A 21,444-nucleotide genomic window follows, 5' to 3' on the forward strand; every position below is an offset into this window, starting at 1 on the left:
AAAACAAGAGACAGTAAGAACTGACTCAGCAGGGCTTCACCCCCTCGCGTAAGATCTCCTCTTTCAGATGGGAGATAAACACGCCTGCAGATGAGCGCGCGAGAGCTGGAAAGGTTTCTCTGGACCAGCTCCGGAGAGCTCGCAGAGATTGCACATGCTAGGAACCAGGCGCCAGAGCCTTTAGGAACTGCACTAATTGGGAAGTCACGGGCGAGAGGAAGACTTTCGAATCACGGGAGGGGTGGCTTCAGGGGACGAGTGAAACCGGACACCAAAGAGAGGCCCCAGTGGAGAGGAAGCGTGTCCAGTGGTTAGAGCAAGGGTCAGGTCCTCGTTCCTGTTGCCACCTTTGCTAGTGGGGACTTTTGGGCCAAGTCCAGATTCTGCAACGCTAGTTTCCCATCCAGATCAAAGGAATCAGTTTAAGAGCTAATGCTCCAGGATCTCGCTGTCACTTAGTCTCCTGGAGACCAGTTGCAGGGCAAAGCTTGCACCAAAGCAGCTGCCAGCTTTGCGGCTGCAAGAGTCCTCCGGACCAACCTGGAGCACCAGCAGCTGAACAGGACAGACTGGCTGTAAAGGCCCCGTGCTTGAACAGTGTCACATATTTACATGCAGGTTAAAACCCCTTTGCGTTGCATTCAGGCAGTTCCCAGAAAGCCACGTGCCTATTCAGCAAGGTTAGTATTTACAGGAAGCTTTCCAATGTTTTCTCGGGAAAAAGAGTCGATTCCCACGTGATACTCGCAGGAATGTGAAATTTTTCCTGGTTGGTGAGCTGCCAGGTACCCACCCCGACTGCACAGCATCTCCGCTTACCTCTCATTCCAGCTAATTATGTCAGGCTAATATTGCAAGGTCTGGGAGAGGATTGCATGAGAGCTCTCCCGTGAGTGCTCTTCCTCCCAGAGGGTGCAATGCTGCTCAAGGGCAAGAAGTAAAAGTGTTTCAGTCCCACAAAGCTGCTAACGGCTCCGTTTCCATCCCAAACTACAGAGAGCATGCAGGTTTCCAGCTCGCAGATAAGGTAGCGTGGCCTTGGATAGGATTAAGCTGAAGCAAGTTGGAGGCTCCCTTTCATGGCAGTAGTGAGGATTACAGTCACCAGATGTTATGAGACAAAAATCCAGGTGTGTTTCCTGCTGGCAAGTCACTAAAGGGACCAAAGTCTTAGCAGGGGGCTCACAGGGACCCCAGCATAACCACTGGACACAGAAGCCTGCTACACGGGACTGTGATAGCAGAGGAGCACTGGAGGAGCGCGCTGGCAGGACACTGCCATGTCCCTCCTGGACTTAGCACGAGCACACTTTGGCCTGCAGATTTTAAGTAACCCCAGCTGTGTAAAACCAAACTGGGGGGAAGAGGCACTAGTCACTGAGTCGGGTTAGAAAGATTTCAGTTCAATAGCACTGACTGCACAAAAGTCAATGCTTGGAGAAAATGCTAGCTTCACAACAGCCTCCACTTATCCCCAGCGTGGTGCTGGGACGCCGTCGGCCACGGGGAGCCGCTGCCCTGGGAAGGTCTGTCTTTTGCCCTCCAGAGAGAATAAAGCCCGCTGCCTTTCCTCGGCCACCTCTGACAACACATCCTGACCAATTCCCTCCCCACAACCCCCCAGGGAACATGAGAGAACGAGTCAGACGTAACTCGCTTCGCACAGGCTGCGGCAGTCAACCGTGCCCGAGGATTACTTTGAACGCTGTCCAGATCCCATGGTCCGGGTGGGAAAGGCTCTACAGTGCATGCATGAGTCACTCAGTTCCCCAGTGTAAGAGCATAAAACCTAGCGTGTCCGTGGACTTGCAAGGGGCTTTCCTATAACAGGATCCATGCAGATACTCCAGCATCCTGCCAGAGCTCACATCCGCCACTGTTGGGGCTGCTCCTTTGAACTGCTACTGCAGCAGACACCAAGCATTTGAGCAGGCGTGCCATCAATGAGCCCTGCACCTTCCCTAGATGCCACCCTGATAACCTTCCTCTGCCCAATCTGCTGCTCTGCTTTCTGCTCCTAGCACTGTGCTCCCTAGCTGATTTACTTATTCCTTTTACTTCTTCCACGCGTTCCCTGCCTGATTTCATAGTTTCGCCGGTTTTTAGGGGCTGGAAGGGACCTTACAGATCGGGTCCAGTCCCCCAGCACATGGGCAGGAAAGACCGCTGGGTCACATTTGCTGCTCTGCTTTCTGCCCCGTTGGCCACTGTGCTGCCTGTCTCTTCCTAGATCTGCCATGTGTCACACACAGGGGCTGCCCATACCACCTCTCTGGCCACTCCTGTGTTATGGCCTAGCCCTAGGAGGAGGCCAGATGCATCACTGCAGCTGCTGAGGGCAAAAAAGGCTCATCCTGTCGTGGCCGAGTCCGGTCAAGCGTGCCGGTCGCAGGGCAGGGCGGGTGCAAGTCATCCCAGCGTCTTGCTGCAAGTTGCACTGTCTAAAATGGCACCGTCCTTGTTTAGACAGTTTGAAAAATATCAGAAAGGAAGATTATGGCTGAGAATTAGCATAATGGCTGTCTACTCCCTGCTTACCTAACAGGAGAAGAATTCTGCCCGTCAGTTAGTCTAGACTGTGGTGTTCAGTCCCTGGGACGCTGGAATCTGCGGGCCAGAAACAACACAACAGCTGAGATGCAACAGGACCAAGTGCTGCCCTCTCCCGGCCAGCTGCATCCTTTGGGAGCTTGCAGCTGCACACGCCTGCATCTTAGTGCCTGGAGGCCCTGCTCATGGACCACCCCATCACGCTCAGCTCGGCTGGAGCAAAGCAGAACCAGAAGCAGGGCCCGCTTTCTGCCTGCTGCTTTAGGTCTCTCCAGAGTGCTCCGCACAGTCGTCCTGGGGCATAAAGTTACAAAGCTACCCCCCAAAACATGCAGAGACCCCCGCCCCACCACCACCCTCGTGGCAGCATTTGAAAGACTTTGCACTTCAAGTTTATAGTCAATTGAGCTTCCTTGTTTAGTACTAAGTGTGCTTAAGTTACTTCAGGTTAAATAACAGGCCTATATTAGAATGGCCTTGTGCTCCATAGTAGTGCCTGCAGCTCCCAAAACCGGATGGACGGTTTAAGAGTGCCCTCTGTCGATTAAATAGACGCAGCGCATGCATCCAGTCTGTCGCAACCCTTTTGCAATCCAGTGAGCTGACTGTAAACACTGGAGAGACTCATGTACACAAAATGCAGCCAGGCACGTGGCTGTCCCGGTCTCCACGATTTCCCCATGATACGTTAATCTAGAATCAGAGAAAATGAGGGTTGAAGAGACCTCGGGAGGTCACATCTAGTGCAAGCCCCTGCTCCAAGCAGGACCAGCCCCAACTACATCATCCCAGCCAAGGCTTTGTCTACCCGGGTCTTCAAAACCTCCAAGGATGGAGCCCGCACCTTTCTCTGGGTAACCTGTCCCAGTGCTTCACCACCCTGCTCATGAGAAGGTTTTTCCTAACATCCAACTTAAACCTTCCTCGATGCAACTAGTTCATACCAAGCAGCTCTCGGCCTGGCAGGTGCCCCTAGGCTGCCTCTGCCAGGCCGAGAGCTGCTGCATCTCCCCTTGGCAACTTCACCTGAAGTGCCTGAAAGAAGAGTACAAGAGGCAAGGGCAAATCTGGCTACCAATTAGGCTCCCTCTCCGCAAACCACACTCTTCACCAAAACCCATCTCCTTGGGACAACGGGATGGAGCGCACCAGCATCTGCTCCCAAACAGTGCTATTATTCATTGATCCGGGCTCTTTTGTCACCAGATCTCCAAGCACTTTATCCAGTTAAAGGCAATGATGTCTGGTGCAGAGCAAAGCAGCTATGCATCAGTAGGCGAGTGGCTCATGCTTTGGGCCTGGATGCCTGGCACAAAGAGTTCCCCAAGACTCATTCATCCACCCCCAGGCAATTCCTTGACTCAGTGAAGAGAACAGGACAGAGCCACATGAAACAGCTCATCTGCTTCAGAGGAATGGCCAACTAAGACTGCCTGTTGGGATAGACCTCTGATTCCAGGGAGGTGATACAGCCCGAAGGCAGTACTTAGCTTGTAGGTCACCTCCTTCAACACAGCTCGAACTCGCTAGCACTGCCAGTCTCTTATGCAAGGAGTTCAAGTGGTCGCTTAGCACCAAGAATGAATTGCAGCCGCGGGCATGACTCCAGCTGAAGAGTTAGCGAAGATTTAATTGGCACTTGCTTACTGCAGGATCCATTAGTCTCCAGTGCTGTATGTGTATAAGGGAGCTCAGAATTGGTAGTTTAGTAATTCTGACAGAAGACAAGGTGACTTGCAAAAGCCAAGCTCAGCAGGGGCAGGCAAGGGGACAAATTACAGCTCTACCCAGCTGAATACTTCCAGGAAAGTGCAGCTCACCTATGATCAATGTTCAGAGAAGCTGGTGGTGAACTAATGGGGCACTTACCTTAAATCATCTATGGAAGCTGCTGCCTCCACCACCACCGTTCAGCTTAATTAAAAGCCATGGAGAAGGTACAACGTTTCCCAGTGTGTCTCATGAGGTCTAGTGCACAGTAATGAAGCCTGCTAGTCCGAAGCTGGCATTGGTTATTCCGGGTATCTCCTGTTCCTGTACTGTCAGTTAATGGCTAGACAAGATTTCAAGAACGGCTGAATTAAAAGAAGAGAGAAGCTTAGCCCCCTTACCACCCAATTAAAGCACCTCATTTCCCTCATCTTCTGTTATTCCTGCCTTGGAGTCAAAGCCCAGCTCCACTCCCCCACCACTCTCCAAATAGCCCCTTTGTCTTCAGGCCAAGGAGGACAAACTTCCTGCAGAGCCTGTAGCTCTTTCTTCTCAATGCACGGGATGGATCGCTGTTGCACAACAGGAGAAGCTCCCTTGCATACGAACAGAGAGCAGCTCATCCAGACGCAAGGGAAGCAGGAGGAGAGCCAGGGATCTGGCCGAGTGGAGAACTAATAAGAGGGCTAAAAGGCTGACAGGGGTGACACCAGTCCAGCCCCGATCTGGGCTGTGGCAACTTCCAAAACCCAAGTGCCAATGCAAGTCAGATCTGGGATGACTAGAGAGTGGGAGATGGATAGGGTATGGGAACTCCTCCTGTTCATCATGCAACTGAAACCTGCCCCTGCTTCCTTCAGGCTTCCTTGCTCAAGGAGAATCAAAAGTTATGATTTACTTTGGAGTGAACTGGAGTTAACAGGGTTACTAGTCCCGCAACGCATTCAATAGACAGGGTAATATTACGGAAGTCACAGACTGGGGATAATATATTTTGTGTAATGGCAGCCATCTTATTATAGCAACGCTGTAATGGAAGTGGATGTTATGTCTTTGTTTGCCACAGTAACGATTGTTCATTTATTGCCATGCCGATTCTCCCTCTAGGTACACACAGTGCCGGGGACGTTCTGAAATGCAGCGATCCATTCGAGTGTCGCCGTGTTCCCAAGCAGGTCCTGGTGCCTCAAGAGCCCTGGCATGGGTGCTTGTGTTTGTGTGGGTTTAATAAGTAATGTTCATGCCCTCCAGGTCGGGCCAGGAAATCCTGAATCTGCGGCCTCTGAAAACCCCGTTTGTCTCCCATTTCAACTGGATGCAAAAAGGGCAGCCTGAAGCAAATCTGCTCCGGGGTCCAGGAGCTTGACCCTTCCCCGCTGCAAGCAGCTCGCGGAGATGAATACGTGCACATCTGTATTGCAGGTGCAGTGGGGAAGGGGGGTATTCATGGGCCCTTAGCAGCCTCCTTGTTGTTAAGAGCTAACACAGCAGGACCAACCTGGAGCTGCATTAGGACAGCACTAAAAACCAGGAGAGGAAGCATTAAAGGTGGGATTTGTTTCTCTATACACTCAGAGTCTCCTCTCCCACATCGCCTCCTGACTCTCCCTCGGAAGAAAGGCTTCCTGCCTACCAGTAAAAACATTGCTCAACCTTTTTCCGGTCAGCCCTGCTTACTGCAGTAAAGCCAAAGCTGCTGTGAGTGAGCGTTATGGACCTGTTCCAAGAACCCAGCTGAGCCGAAATCCGAGTCAGCTTGTTTTCCCCGCGAACGTCTGAGCACAAACAGAAATGTTTTGTGGAGTGCAAACATGGCACTTCTCCCCCACTCGGATGGAGGCCACGGGCTCCCACGCTCCCTTCCCCTGCACTCTCCTCTTATAGAAGCCAAGTGCTCGGAGCCCATCCGTGCAGCCAGAGCACAGAAGGTAAATATTTTCAAGCAACATTGACGTCACTTATTGGGATGAAAGAGCAATCCCCGAGAGCGCTGGTTCAGAGGGAACTTTCTCCGTCGCCAGCGAGCAACCCTGGAGCTCGCCCAGCACTTTGCACGTGCCTAAATGAGTCAGCACTCCCCTTTTGTTCACTTGTATCGACCCCCAGTTTAGAGTTGGGCTAGGAAGAAAGGGGCGATCTCCAGTCACGCAGGGATCATCTGCAATAGCCATGTGCTGTCTTTTGTACGGCTCTGTGCCCTTTATAACTCCACGTATTCCCCTCCCTTTGCTATTAACGGGGATCTAGGGTTGCAGTACCATGCTGGTGACCAAGAGGCACCCAACCCACAACCCGGCTCCTTCCTTGACATTTCAGTTTGCTTCTATGGGTAAAACAGGGTTAGGGGGAGGGTTAGCTCCTCTTGCCCTGTATAATTAAACACCCTCAAATAAACCTCCAGCCCTCACCTCCCTTCTCAAAATGACCTTACATGAAGCCACACTTTGGAGGGCCAAGGGATGAGGCGCACAAGCTGAGAATCCCTTGATCCAAGGGGGTTTGCAAGGGCAAGACAAGGCAGGAAACAGGCTCCAGAACATTTTGCAAGAAGCAAGGCATCCAGGCTCCAGCCAGGACTGGGGCCGCAGTGCAGAAGCCTGCTGGGAGGGAGGGTACTCTCCCGTGCCAGGGTTGACTCTACCGGTTTAGGAGCAGAGGAAGCCAGATGGGGCTAACAGCAATCCCTAGCAGGACGGAGGCCCGGCGAGCAGTCACACAGGCCTCGCTTTAGGCCTCCGCGTTCTCCCGTTACAAAGCAACATGTGCCCTTGCCGCTTCCTCGCGCAGCAAAATTTTCCATAACATTGGCCACGTGCTCTCCTCCGAGGAAGCCTCCGGCCCCGGTGCCCCCCTGCGGGATTAGCCAGGGCAGAGCCGACCCGGGGGGAACAGGTGGCTTGAATTCTGCTCGTTCTTCCCTCCTTGAAATAGCAGATGCCAAAGCAGGAGCTGGCCGGCCCGTGGCTCGGCGTGCTGGATTCTCGCTGAAGCAGCAGAGGCCCGCTCGGTTCCAGCCAAGTTCAAGCTTCAGCTACGAGCATGCACCACGGATCCGATTTCCCTAGGCTGCTTCCCACTGTCAGGTGGGCCTTCCCTGCCACGCAGTCAGCTTGGGGCCGTATAATGCAATACTGACTCCTGGGATCAGCAGCTGGGCTGCAACCGCCTGACCTCCAAGCTGCCTCTGCCATGCCAAGGCCACCTGGAAGAGCAGGGAACCCAGAAGTGCCCCCAACCACCAGGAACGTGGGGAAAGGAGGTCTTGAAGCCAGTGCCATCCTGCAACACCGCTGCCAGCTGAGCCAAGGGTTGCAGCCCCTGCACGCATCTCCATGCTAATTAAATCACTGCCGGGGGCGGAGGGGGTGGAAGGTTCTGCCAGCCCAAGGCAATTTCATCTATCAATACACAAGCATGCTCTTAGACTATTTCCATGCAATATCAAGTGTCTTTTATAATGGAAAGGAATGAAAAGCACTTTCCCCAAGTGTCCTGCTGCCTCCTGCCTGTCACCGTCTCTATATCAAAGACTGAAGCATTTGCTCTCCTAAACCACGAACTGTGCTGGAGTCCGAGCTCCCCCGTTTTACCCACTCCAAACCACTGAGTTAAGTAGGCCGGTGCTCTGAATGACCAGCGGTCTGCAAACCGGCCCAGCAGCGGGCCACTCTGGGAGAGAACGGCAAATCAGCATCGGTGCGTAGTCCGGCTAGCCTCGAAACAAGCTCTTCCATCACCTGGTTCCTCGAGGGGAAAAAAAAGCACTTTCCTCATTTCTCCAACACGAGCCTCATCTCTCGAGTTTTTAACCATACCACGCGCTGAACCACGGCAGCGTGAGAGTGGCAGGAGCAGTATGTGTCTTCAGTGAAAACCCACCTCTGTCCCAACCCAAACCAAAGCTGCTCCATGCGGCTCGACACCCCGGGATAGTAGGGACCATTAGGGCTTGTGAGCTGCAAACAGATTTAAATAGCAAGTTACTCAGACCTTGCAAAGTATGCACAGTTGTTGAAATGCTTCTGGCTTTCGGTTAGAGGTGATAAATACCAGGCTGCTGAAGAAGGCAGCTGCCATCTTCACGCTGCAGGAGAAAGTGCCAAAGCTCATTTTATTTGACGACCTGAACTCAGTCACCCCAAGCAAGTTTGCCCAGATGCAGCTGTACTGGGGGGGCGTGGGTTGACATGGGCTATGATTACAGGCAGGGGCCACAGAAGTTCCCAGGGCAGGTTATAATCTGCAAGGACCGGCGTACTCTGCAGCTACACCCACAGCTGCGGATGATAAGCAGCTAACACTAAAACTGTCAGGGCGTCTCAATCTAGCTCACAGCTGTCCGGGACAACATGCTGCGGTACTCACTTGTGTTTTACTCCTACAGAGGCGATGCCTAAGCTGCTTTAACACGCCATGGTCAGATGGAGCACGGGACTGGAAGGGACTTCCCCGGTCAGAGTCCAGGCTCCCCTTACCCTGACATTTTATCCCATCCATCATCATCATTGTCATCTTATCAAGCTCTAAGCTAAAAGGCTAGGTTTTCTGTCCCCACTCCACTGATTAGCAGACTGCTCCTAAACCTCCCGGCTCTGCCAAGCAGAGATATCAGATCAATGGCTCTGACCTACCACCCAGAGCGTTGGCCGGCCCGGTGGTGAGATCGGGCTGACCTTTCCCTGATGGCAAGTTTAAAGCGGAGACAGGCAAGTTTATATTCCTGGCATGGCCTCAGATCCTTGTCTAAAGGTTTTGGATTCTGTCCTCAGTTTGGGAGATCTCTTCAGGTCACAGGATCGTAGGAAAGTAGGGCTGGAAGGGACCCCACAAGGTCATCAAGTCAAGCCCCCACTAAACCAACCCAGCCACATGTCTAAGCAAGCTTCCAAGGATGGAGATCTCACCACCTGTCCCAATGTTTGACTGCCCTCAGAGATGGAAAGTTTCTCATCTCCAACCTAAATTTGCCCATGCTGCAGCTTGAGGCCGTTCCACCCAATCCCCTGCGGTCACAGAGAAAAGCCCTTCTCCATCCTCTCTGCACTGACTCTGCAGGGATTTGAAGACTGTCATCGAATCTCCGCTCGGTCTTCTCTTCTCTAGATAAATAACCTGAGTTCTTTCGGCCTTTCTTCATAAACCTTGCTCCCTGGGCCCTGCTCATTTTTGCAGCACCGCACCAAACTCTTCCCAGTCTGTCCACAGCCTTCTTGAAGCGTGGGGCCCAAAACTGGATGCAGGACTCCAGGTGAGGCCTCACTTCCGCCGATTAGAGGGGAAGAATCACTTCCCTTTAATACACCCCACGATACTGCTGACTTTTTTGCACCCAGGGCACTCTGTTGGCTCACAGTCCATTGCAACCTTCATTTTATAATCTACTGTACTGCAGCCTAGGCAATCGCTGAGGTCAGGTACAGCCCCTAGCACAACAGACCCCGAGACCTGTCTGGAGCAGCCGGGCATCTCGGTGGCTTGGATGTTAGATTAGCAAGGCAAGGAGAAAGCAGTTCATGCCTGCAAGCCAGCGATCAGCAGGTTAATCTCCTCTTTAGCCTGCTAGCCTCGCATGCCCTGGGTAGGGGCCTGCTGCCAGGCCCACTTCTGAGGACTGTGGCCCCAATGGGAGCCTGTCCCTTGTTTATCCCCTCTCCGCTTGTACACACTGCAAGCACAGCAGATCCTAACCCCAACCCTGATTAACACCACATGCGGCTGCCATAACCTGCCTGCACACTCGGTCCCAACGTCTCTGCAACAAAAGCCAGAGGTGAAAGAATTAGCGTAATTGGGGTGGATTCACAGGGAGGAAAAAAACCCTTCTCTGCAGAGATACCAGATAAACACAGCTCCACCTCTGGCTTTCTGCACAAACCAGCCTTGTTTGTGGAGGCTTCCAGGAGTCCAGGCCAGGGGCTAGCCTGTTCCTGCTCCAGAGAGGGAAAACAAGCATGACCTTGGGCTGCTGCGATAAATATGGCCCCCTCCTTCCCCATGCGATCCCTCCCGGCCCAAAGGTACAAAGCACGAGGCATCCAGCAGTGTGACGGGGCTTACGGAGAAAGGAGTGACAGCACCAAATCCTGTTTACTGCCTGCAGCCCTTCAGGGAAAAACAAGAGCGCGGGAGCCAAGAGCATGAACTGAAACTGGATGCACTCCTGGTTAGTACAGCCGCTGCGCTGGTTTTTCCCGTCACTTCCAGGCTGGCTGAACGGCAGCACATTAAATAAGTACAACCGCCACCGGTAATCACTGTCCTCCTGCGGAACAAGCGGTTGCAGTGAGTGGTAGGAACATAAGCAGGCATCTGCTGGGAGCTCGGAAAGGGCACCCTTGCTGGAAGCCAGAAAAATGTTGCTCAAACCTGCTCCACTTGCCAGGTCGATGTGCAGATGCACAGGCTTCAGCTCCTGGCAGCTGGAAAGCTACTTCCAGCTTCTGCGGTTCGCTAGAAAGGTCAAATATTTGACGCTGCCCAAGCTCCCCGTTTCCTCGCAGATCCGGGCAATCCCAGACCAAAAGCAAGGCAAGATCAATCCCTCCCGAGGACTTTCACATTTCTCTCCGACCAGACCAGAGAGAGGTCAGAGGGTGAATTCAGGAGGGGCCCGACAACTGCAGCAGATGACTGGTACTGAAACCAGGTCTCCTGACTCCGACCTGATGCTCTAACCACTGGCCCGCGCTGCCTCACTGGGCACCGTGATGTAATGGCAGATGAAGCTGTCGGACAGTCAGAGGCTTGTTTGTTAGGACACAAGTCTGATTCCATTCAACAGATGCTCATCAAAAAATGTAGGGACATGTCACATACTGTACCTACAGGCTAATTAAAGCAGTGCTGCTGGCATCAGCGACTGACTCAGGGCCTGGAATGGACCAGCACATGATCCTGATTCATGGGAGCGGTGCAATTAAGGGTGTTGTTAAATAACCATCTAGTATATCAACATGGCTTACCTTCAACTCACTTCTGGGCTAGAAGGTCATAGGACCAAGGTCTAAAGCAGGCTTTTAGGAAGTGAAAAGGGCACAGTTCGCTGAAGGGGCTCCTGTATGAGTAAGGCTATTTTATTTGAAATGGCTCAATGGGTTCACGAACGCCGTTTGCAATCCCTGTGCACAGCACCTGGGCACTACAGGGATGTGACAGAGACGCTGAGAGGCAGACCGCCTTAAAAAAAAACAAAACCAAAAAAACCTGTTCACTTTTCTAAAGTAATATAAAAAGTGGCTCGGCATCATCCAGCAGCCCCCACTGAAAATCAGGCCAAGGGAGAAGCTGGCAGGTGAGCGGAGCTGCCCACCACGAGCCCTGCCAGGAGCTGGCATTTGGGGCCCTTCCCTTGCCCCCTGCGGTGTTCCTGCTTTTCCAGTGCACGGCCCGTAATACTCGTTCGGTACCAGCTGCCACAGCCCTTCCTCCTCCGTGACACTGCAGCAAGTTGCTAGTTGTGAACCTGCTAGAAATCGGGTCTGGTTTCGAGGCCCTTTGGAGTCCGAGGCATGCAAAGGGACACCTTCCTCCCTGATGTCGAGCGGTAACCCACACCACCAGGGCTTGTTATCTAGGGCTGGAAGCCGGAGGAACCATTCCAGCCAACCAGCCAAACAGGAAACGCGGTAACGAATTCCAAGGATTTCACATCTCCCTTTAAGGCAGTGCACTGAACTACACCTGCTTCTCGCATCCACTCAGCAAGCCAGCAGGACAGAGGCTGAATACGGCAACTGCTGGAAGAAAGGTAGTATCATTCAGTCCCCACGGCACATGGGTCCCTTTCACACAGGGGCCAAGGGGAAGATGCTTGGCCCACCAAAGAGCTGCCCAGGGGTCAGGAGGTTCGAGGGACTGTACAGGGCACAGGATGAGGCAGCACTTCCAATGACACAGGGTCCGATTGCTCAAGATTGCAGTGCACGTGGTGACAGCAGCAGTGCTCATGCAGCCACCTCGGTTTCTGTGCAGAGCACTCGTCTGCCGCTACCATGCGCTGCTCCTTCCAGGCTTCCCTCTTAGGGGAAGAAGAGAACCGATTCACGTTTATACAATAAACCCTGCCAACAGCTACATCCCACTGCTCATTTTTAGAAAGCAGGACGAACGCCAAAGCCCTTGGTAAATATTTGGGGCTCCATACCCTGCTTCACAATATCTCCATAAACACTTCCACGGCTTAAGATAGCAAGCGCGGCGCAACGCTGAAGGGAGGCAGGATCCATGGAAAAGAATACAACTTGTTTCACTGGCAACACTGAACTATTTTTAAAAACACTACCTACAGGGAAGCCAATTTCCTCAAAGAGACTGGAAAATTCAATTCACCCACTCAAGGAAGAAAAATGTGCTATGGGAAACAGTCCTTTCCTTGGCCAGGAGATGCTCCAGATGAGTTCCATGCCTTTTCCATCCCAGCTTCTATATTTAAATCAAAAGGCTTTTTTTAGACGCTTATGGAGGAAAAGTTTGTACAGAAAAGGAAAAAGATGAAGAACACCCGGGCCTGGTATGCACACCCGCACCACCGGTCCGGGACTTCGAGGGGTAAAGCAGAGGCCACTATTAGCCCATACTTTTAGTCGAGGGGCATTATTAACGTGCATCATAACCCATTTCATCTGGCACATCCGTTCACGACGGGAGCTTGTTTACAAGTCAATTGAGCTTTCCTTAACAGCGCGGGGAAGGTCTGCTCCAGGGCAGATTTATATTTAAAGAAAGCTTACTCTTAATAAAAAGCACCTCGTTTTCACAGAGGCCTCCAGGTGTTAAAAACAAACCGGCTGTTGTTTAAAATATATCCTGTACTTTCATGCTGTTTACTGTAGGTGCTCGGTTAAGTAAGCTGGACACCTCCGTCTGGTTAGCCAGGGACATGCAATGTTGTTTTCATGTGGTCCTGAAACAACCTCCTCCCAGCTGGGATGACTTCAAACTGCATACCGAGCCTCTGTGCGTGGGGAGGAAACGGAGGCAAAACAGGAGCCAGTTGAAGTGGCAGAAAGGAACTGAAATAGGTACTTGGTAAATAGCAGGGGTGAAATCAAGAGCTTTACAACCATTCAAGTGGTCAGGCGGGAGGTTTTACAGCCCAGGCCATGACCGGGTTGCACACACAATATTCTGCGCTGGAATCACTCTGGCAAGACGGGCCAGTGAAGCCAACTGGAACGGCGGAGCCAGGCTCCCGTAATCCAGCCGTTCGGGGCTCGGAGGTAAATCCGATTGGCCTCCGAGCCAAAAGCTACCCTCTAAAGACAGAGCATCCCCTCCCCTCCTAGGCTGTACTTTGAACAGACAGGAGTTAATGCACGACATTCAGCGCTGAACTGGCATGGGGGAGAATTGCAAAGATGAGACACGGGAACCAAGACTCTTGTATTAATAAAAGGCCGTAGGGATTTAGAAACAAGGTTAATTGCTTTGTTTTTAAATGTGAACACTTCTCCTGGGAGGGGGCTCTCTCTCCGAGGAGCTCCCAAGGTTATTTCAATGCGTTTTTATAGAATAAAAACGCCCTCATTTCAACAGGCTGAGCAAAAGCCAAAGATCTAATTTCACAGAGTCAGTTAGTAAGGAAATGAGATAAATGTCTTAATGAGCCGGGGGGGGAGTGTACCTGATATGACAGTGATAACTGAAACTCGGCACCGTTATTTCTGCAAAATGTAGGTCAGCACCAGAACAATTTTCACGTAATCCCAGGAAGACGACAAGAATAGCTGGCCCTAAAAAATGGCTTCCTGGATAAAGACAGTCGTAGTGAGAAAGCTGAATGAGCTCCAGTGATGAAGCACCAGTTACTTACCTCCAAGAGCTGAATGGAACAAAAGCTGGCTCTTCAACACATCCTGAAAATAGCAGCTAAATGTAAGGGTGAGATTTTGGTCACGTGGCCTAATTCAAAGTGGGGGCGGGGGGGAAGGAGGGGAAAAAAGGCCCAGCAGAGATACAGTGCTAAGTTCACCACCAATTTCCCCACCCTCCAAAAACCTCACTGCTCCAGTGACCAGGTATGTCCCCTACTTAGCACCAGATTCGCCACTGGCTCAGACCAGGCTCCCCTACAGCGACACTCAGTGATCAGAAGAACAAATACGTGACCTCTTACTGCACTTTTCCGATTTCACGATGCTTGGACTCAATCCGGAGCCTGTTCAGGACCCACAGGTGCGAGCTCCGCTCCAATCCAGGGGCTTTATCAGCTAAGCGACCCTGGCACCGAATTCAGTTCGGGCATAGCAGGTGGCCAGGAGGGGAATGCAGGAGGGGATGGATGTGTTTCTATCATTTGGCCATATGTTCTTGGAGAAAACAGCCAGCCAGATGAGTGCCAGCAGCTTAAACCCATTCATTAGTCAGAAGTCAATCCCTTGAAAGCAACCTCAGGCCTCGTTTTAAGGTGCAAATACCCACTACTGGATCTAGGACCCAGGATAAGTAGCAGATGGAGAATCAGTTGTGATTGCCCCTTCATACCACTGAGCACAAGCTTGTGCTCCGATTGCTGTTTCCAAGGGCACACTGCCCTCGTGTGGCAATCTGAATATCTGTAGCCACAACCCACTGCCAGCGAGGCGAAAGGGCCCGAGGGACCAACGCACTGTGGCATCTCGCTCAAAAATAGTTCCCACCTGAGCGACTGAGTCAGAGCAAGCGAGTAATTGTTTCCAAGAGCTTCACTGCAAAACCTTAAAGTACTTGCTTCTTAGCTCTTTGGTTTCCAGTTTCAGGAGGTTAGTGTGAAAGAAGGACACCACGAGGATGGGTCTCCCACATGAAAGGAGCAGACCTGGGCGAGTCGCTTTCCAGGTAGGTGAGATTTACCTAGTCATCTTGACAGTATTTTAAGCTACTTTAATGGGACTTACAATTCAAGGACAGAAGACTAAGTAGTTATCGTAGGGCCAAGCCACAGCTCTGGAGTAATCTATAAAAAAAACCGGCAGGGTGCAGATACCAAGGTGGGCTTGTGTTTAAGACCGGACAAAAGGAGGACTTCCAGAAAGACCAAAACACAAGTCTTAAGGGAACAGATTAGACATTTGTGTGGGAAGATGGATAGAAAGCGGCATGAAGAAACACGATGAGGGATGCATGAAAGGACACGTGAACAATCGAGGCGAAAGAGGACGTAGGATGATACAAACCCTGGTATCCTTTATAGAACGAACGGGGTGAAATTAAAACGGAAAATACAGGCCAACCAGAAATTATTCTGAAAGCAAGATCCAGAGGTGCAGAGCTTCAGAAACTACCATGGGTCTCTGGAAATGCTCCTTGGATGTCCTGCTCCACCACAGACTCCAACCCGCGTGCTCACTATGCCTTGGGTCCCCATATATATATATGAGGAGAGTAGTATTTCCTCCTAGCATACAGTGGAGATGCACAGTAAAGATCATAACGTGCTCAAAGACTGTACTAAGGGGGAAAAGGAGGGAGGGAGAGAGAGAGAGAAAGCACTTTTTATACTGTTTAACATTATGAGTATGACTGTGATCTGTGTCTGTCAACAAGCTCCAGGCACTAGTCCTACAGGCAACAGAGAAACTCTGAATCTGCAGATCTTAGCTGAATCTCAGATTAGTGTTCAAACAATTTTCTGTGTAGCAGCTGGGGAAACCAGGCTGCTGCTTGGCGCTCTCTTAAGAAGCCAAGATCGACCACATTTATGCTCTTACACCGAATCTGGGATCCTTTCAGCCATCCCTTAATAAGGGGATACTTGAAGTGTGGTCACAATTAGCTGATGTACTTTACATAAAATGCACGCGCCAAAGAAAAGCGGTCAGGAAACAGTGTGACAAGTATTTAGGGACAGAGCCTGAGCACAATACGTGGAGCTTTAGAAGGTAATTGCCGGACACACAGGAAAGGCGGTGAAAGCACCCCTGCACAGAGTCCGGAAAGTTGATGTTAAGACCAGATGTTCCCTGCTGTCACATAAATATATGGTGTCTGCAGCTGGGTGTCGCGGCCACGGCAAGCCTGTGCTGCACCAGGAAAAACGGCATGGCCACACATTAGGCCGCAGGATCAGGCCACACAGATAGTCTCGTCAGGATAGAGCTGTGACCTTCCCCTCCCTGCCGGCGTCACTGCTCTTTCCACCCACGCCCACAGCTTTCCAAGAGGACAGCACAGCACAGATCACCCTCTGCCAATTCAGACTGCAAGCTCAAGGACAGCCAGCAAGTGATGGGAACAGCCTTAGGCTTTTGGTAAATTATCTGATTGGATTCTCATCCTGCTGCTGCCATGCTCTGCAAGCCACTGAGCACACGGAGCAGCTAAAACAGAGGCACAGGTTAAATCTAAAGGTAAAAGGCAGGCGGGTGCTTAGGGTGTTTCGTCACATACTGGTACATAAAACATACCTGTTCAGAGGTCAAAGCAACGGTTTTCCGCACCGAGGCAGCTGCTTTCAGTGGCTCGAAAGATGACACTTCCTAGGAGAGAGGACAGAAAAGAATTTGCAGTGATCAGTATGTTACAGCCTGTGCCGTATTCCTGCACCGGGCTGAAGGACCCAACCGGATACTGCATTTCATGCCCAGCTGGCACCTATCAAATGATGGGCACGGACACACCAGCCACGTGCATGAGACAGCTTCTGGGCACTGACAGAACAGAGGTTGTCTGGAAAGGTAAGGGTAATACTGAGCCTTACTGAAAATTAAATTAGACTTAAATATTTGTTAGGAATGAACAGGTGTTGACCTGGTGCCCGGCCAGGACTGTTCAGGCTACATATCAACCTGCCACAGGAATGCATGGGTTGGGGTGATGCCCCTAATATACTCAGCCATGGTTTTCCACCCCATTTTTATCTCCTACTCTTACCCTAGCTGGCTCATCCAAGGAGAGGAGAGGCAGGAAGCTTAACCCTGCATAAAATGACCCTTGCCTCAGTTTAATCCTACAAAAAAACCAGGTCCCTGAACTCCAAACACCTCCCCTGCTGCCCTGCACACCTTCACCAGCGGCCTGCCTGCCTGGGGGAGCCCAGGGACTCGGCCTTCCACCCCCTGGCACCTCCTGCCGCTCTCACCCACACCCATTCACAGCCCATGGTCTGCCAGCCCCAGGGACTCCGAGGGCCGAATCCTGACAAAGTAATGGTCCCCAGTGGTCATACTCAGGCTGGGCAAGCAGCCACCAGACGCCGCTGCTCTGGAAGCTCTCTGGGTCCTGATGCTGACTGCCATGGATGCAAAGCTGGAGCTGAGCCTCTGTCCTTCTCAGTCATGCCGGCAGATGGCTCCCTCCCCACAGGAAACCCTGGCATAAAAACCCCAAAATTTTTCTAAAATCCATCATCAGGCGAGTAAGGAATGAGCAAATCCTCCAAGTGCTTAATCAGTCATCCACTGTGGCATCACAGATGACTTCCCTTCTGCTGACACGGGCAATACGAATACCAAGGACTTGGTCACGCACACGCATTTTGCTTTTCCAAACACGAAGGACAGAGCTCGGAGAGATCAGCCAGAATAACAAAGGCTTCCCCTGGAGACCTGGTCTTAGAAAGGAATGAAGACTTAGCCACAGGCCAGCGCTTCCATAGCATTGCACTCGCTTCTCCCGCACGGTGCTTGTGCCAAAGACGCACGCACTTCTTTTAAGCCCGATGATTTAGAAAGAAAAAAAAAATCCACCTGACCTTTTACACTTTACCTCCCCTTGCCCCTTTTTCTCCCCTCCCTTTCTGCTCTTTGTCTTCCTGATTTCCTTTTTCTCACACAGGCTCTTTTCTACCTTGAATCATTATTACTATAGAGTCTCCTTGACCCACCTTTGGCTTTTGTTCCCCCCTCCTTTCCCCACTTTACCTTTTGCCTAATTTCTACCCATTTCCATTCTCACTGACATCCTGCCACACTTTTAGCTTTTCTCATTCCTTGGAGATCTCAGACCAGCAGAGTCTGCCAATGCCTGAAGATGGGTGTTTGTGCCCAAAAGCTTGCACAGAACTTGTTTCTGACTATTGAGCTCATCTAATAAAAGAGATCACCTCTACCCACAGAGCCTGGCCTGCCTAGGCCCTTAGGCCAACAACCCAGCAATCGTTCACAATGACATTTAGGTAAGGAAACCCAATAATGTCATTTTGAGCCAAACAAAGCATACTCCACAAAGTAAAGTACGTTGTCTAGACATTTCTTTTCCAAAAATCACAGTCCAGCCAAGCCAGCCCGTCAAGACTTCAAGCCCCCAGATGACGCACTCTGTATGCAAACGGATTGGTTTAATATTTTAGAAGCGTGCAGCTCAATATCTGCTTCTCTGGGGGGAAAGAAAAACCAACGGAGAAGAGGGATTTACTAGTGGAGTCTTGCTCCTCTGCTCAAGGATCTCTGCAGTGTTTGACTCAAACATGCCTGACCACAGCTTTGGCATTAGCTCCAACATGGCAAAGATTTACACTGCATGACGTCCATAGTTTTGTGTACTGAAATGCTCGATCCAGGATAGCAAGGAAACACCAAAGTCTTATATTTTCAAGGGCTGGTTGGCCAACATGATTCCTCAGAGGCTGGAGCCCTGATTGCCATCTCATCTCTTTTCGATGCTGGGAGGAGCAGCACGGCACAAACCCAAATCTTTCAGGAAGGAAAGGATGTAGTAGAGTAGTCCCTTCTCCCCGCCCATCACCTCTCTTTGTGACATCCATTGGAAGAGCTCTCAGTCTTAAAATGAGATCTCCAAGACTGGAGAGAGGTCAGAGTAGGTATTGGGAACTCAGTCCTCAGACCACATCTTGGCGTTGCAGGAGCGATCGTGACTCAAGCTGTGCTGCGGTCCGAGAGGAACAAGGAAACCTGTGCGGTTTAGACCGGTGATCATTTCCAGGGAATAAGGTGGGACTGCTAAGGTGAAAGGGCGACTGCACTGCTGCCATCAGTGCCCAGAGTGCAGGGTGATAAATCCTGGTGGCCATCTGAAACCAGTACACACCAACACTCTCATCCTTGAAAGGAAAGCATAGATAAGACTGAAGGCAGACAAGTTTCTTTGTGTGAACCTGCTATCTTTTACCAGACCAACTTAAATAGTTGGAAACATTTTTCTTAGCAAACTTTTGGGTTTAAAAGCCCTTCGTCAAGCTGAGGAAGCACTTGCAGTTGGTGTGTGCTCTCACAGCTACACCTTACACCCCTGATAAGACGAAAGGCATCTACCGCTCAACACACATTAACTGCAATCAAGGTAAATGAACATGGAGCAAAGCCGTCATTTTATCTGAAAAGTCTCTGCGAGTTTTGCTTTGCTGCCTGTCATTGGAAAAAAAAAAAAAAAACACATTGTCATGCCGAGCCATGCTACTGGTGCCTTGCTAGGCCACCGCCTCACCGTGCCATTACTTGCGATTCTGCAATCTGTTTTCATGGCAACAGTTCAAAAAAATACAGATGCTGTGAGCTCATGTGATGGCAAGCGACTGCAGGGCTGGCTTCCTACAGGGAGTTGTTTGTGTCCTTAATGATTAACAGGAAAGAGAAAGGAGAGAAAAAAAAAAGAGGCTAGTGCATGGTCGGCGGGCTGGCTTGACACGCTAAAGCAGTGATGCATTTCGAGTCAAAGGAGTCATTAGTTCGAGTCGCCAGGAAGCCCGGGGTGCTTGCGTATTCCTGCTGCAGCTCCGCCGTGTTTCCACCGCAGCAGAGAAGGGATCTCGGGAAACAAAAGAAGCGGTCGCCCTTGATCTGGATCGAGGGAGTGTCACCTTTGTTGGAGGGCAGAATACTGCTGCCTTCGACATGCCGAAGTATGCACGGTCACATGTCGTTCAGACGGTCCAAGGGGGAAAGCCAGGCAGGAGGAGATCCAAAGCATGCTACAGATCAGATGGGAAAGGGCTCCATATCGTCCTGATCTCAAGCCCCGGCTCTTGGCTCCCATGGTCCAGACACAGCCCAGGACAAACCCCTGCCACCGCGCAGGTCACAAGGGATTTCGGGTGAACCAGGAGCTGCACGCGAGAGCAGCCCCCAAGGTCGCGGATCCGCGCTGAACCTCGCACGTGCAATGCCCTTGAAAACCGTAACGCAGGCAGGACCCGGCTTCCGACGGCTGCAAGGAGAAAGCACGGACCAAGACAGGGCTAAATCAACCCATTTTGGTTCGTAGAAGCTGCAGCTGTTTCCTGCCACCACGAACACGTGGAAAGCCCACAAGGCCCCACACCGGGCATGGAGTGGAAACTGCGTCAGAAGCACCATATGTTTCATCCTCGTTCGCCTTTTCCGCTCGGCTGCCTTTCTCGCTTTACCCCCCGAACGAGAGCCGGAGCAGGCTTAATGCGCAGAGAGAAACCAGCCGAGGTAGAGGGACATCAACCCGGGACGAGTGGAAACGAATATCTTTAATAAACTAGAAAAGCCACAGCGCGGTAATAACCCTGCCTGGGTTCGCTTCAACACGAAGCAACATGGAAGCGGCCTCGTTCTGGCCATTAGACAATAATGGAAGAACCTCGTTGCCCAAGGCCCTCTGCTCAGCTATAAATGTATTATTGTTATTTGCTGGAACATGCCTCCGCAAGACAGAACATCTCCCTCTGGCCATATAGAACTTGCTTTATTTTCACAACCGCGCTGACAAAAGCCTATGCAATAAGGCGTACCACGGCACTCGCCCGTCCCAGCAGATGCACAATGCAACGGCAGTGGCAGCTACAGAGCCCCTGGCTCTGGCATCCCGGTTCCTTCACTCTGTGCTAGTCAAGGATAAAAGTCATTTGGATTGCAGGATGTAGCGCCAAACAATAAAACCCTCTTCAAAAATATCTGATTTTGCACTGCAATTTACTATTGCTGCTCAGCCGCCCAGACTCGGATTTGGAGTGACACTACTTGGAGAAAACATAAAAACTGCGCTGTGCTCGAGAGCTTTGTCGGAACAAAACGTGCTAACAGCCCTTTCTGAATATGCAAAATGCCTATTTGTAGACTAAAACCTTGGCTCATCTTTCATCCCAAACTCTCAATAGCCCTTTAAGTAAGAGCAGTTTATTCCCATCGGCCCTGGATTTCAGAAGTCTCAGCTGCCCCGTGACTGAATCCAGTTGGGAGTGATCACGTGCTTTGGATCAATGAATGGCGAGGCCCAGAGTGGATCTCGGGCCCCGCCGCCCCCAGGAACTCGACACAAGGATCGCAGTATAAAGGCCAGCTC

General features: G+C 51.3%; 1 protein-coding gene across 2 annotated transcripts in view; it reads right to left on the bottom strand.

Moving 5' to 3' along the window:
* The window catches only part of GNG7 (G protein subunit gamma 7), a 104,174-nt gene that overhangs the window by 69,160 nt on the left and 13,570 nt on the right, over positions 1–21,444 (bottom strand). For both annotated transcript variants that reach the window (XM_006272111.4, XM_006272109.4), the window contains exon 2: positions 16,644–16,715. The gene's annotated coding sequence lies outside the window, so the exon portion shown is untranslated. The remainder of the gene's footprint in view (positions 1–16,643; positions 16,716–21,444) is intronic.

This window comes from Alligator mississippiensis, chromosome 16, assembly GCF_030867095.1.
Source record: "Alligator mississippiensis isolate rAllMis1 chromosome 16, rAllMis1, whole genome shotgun sequence".
Lineage (NCBI taxonomy): Eukaryota > Metazoa > Chordata > Crocodylia > Alligatoridae > Alligator > Alligator mississippiensis.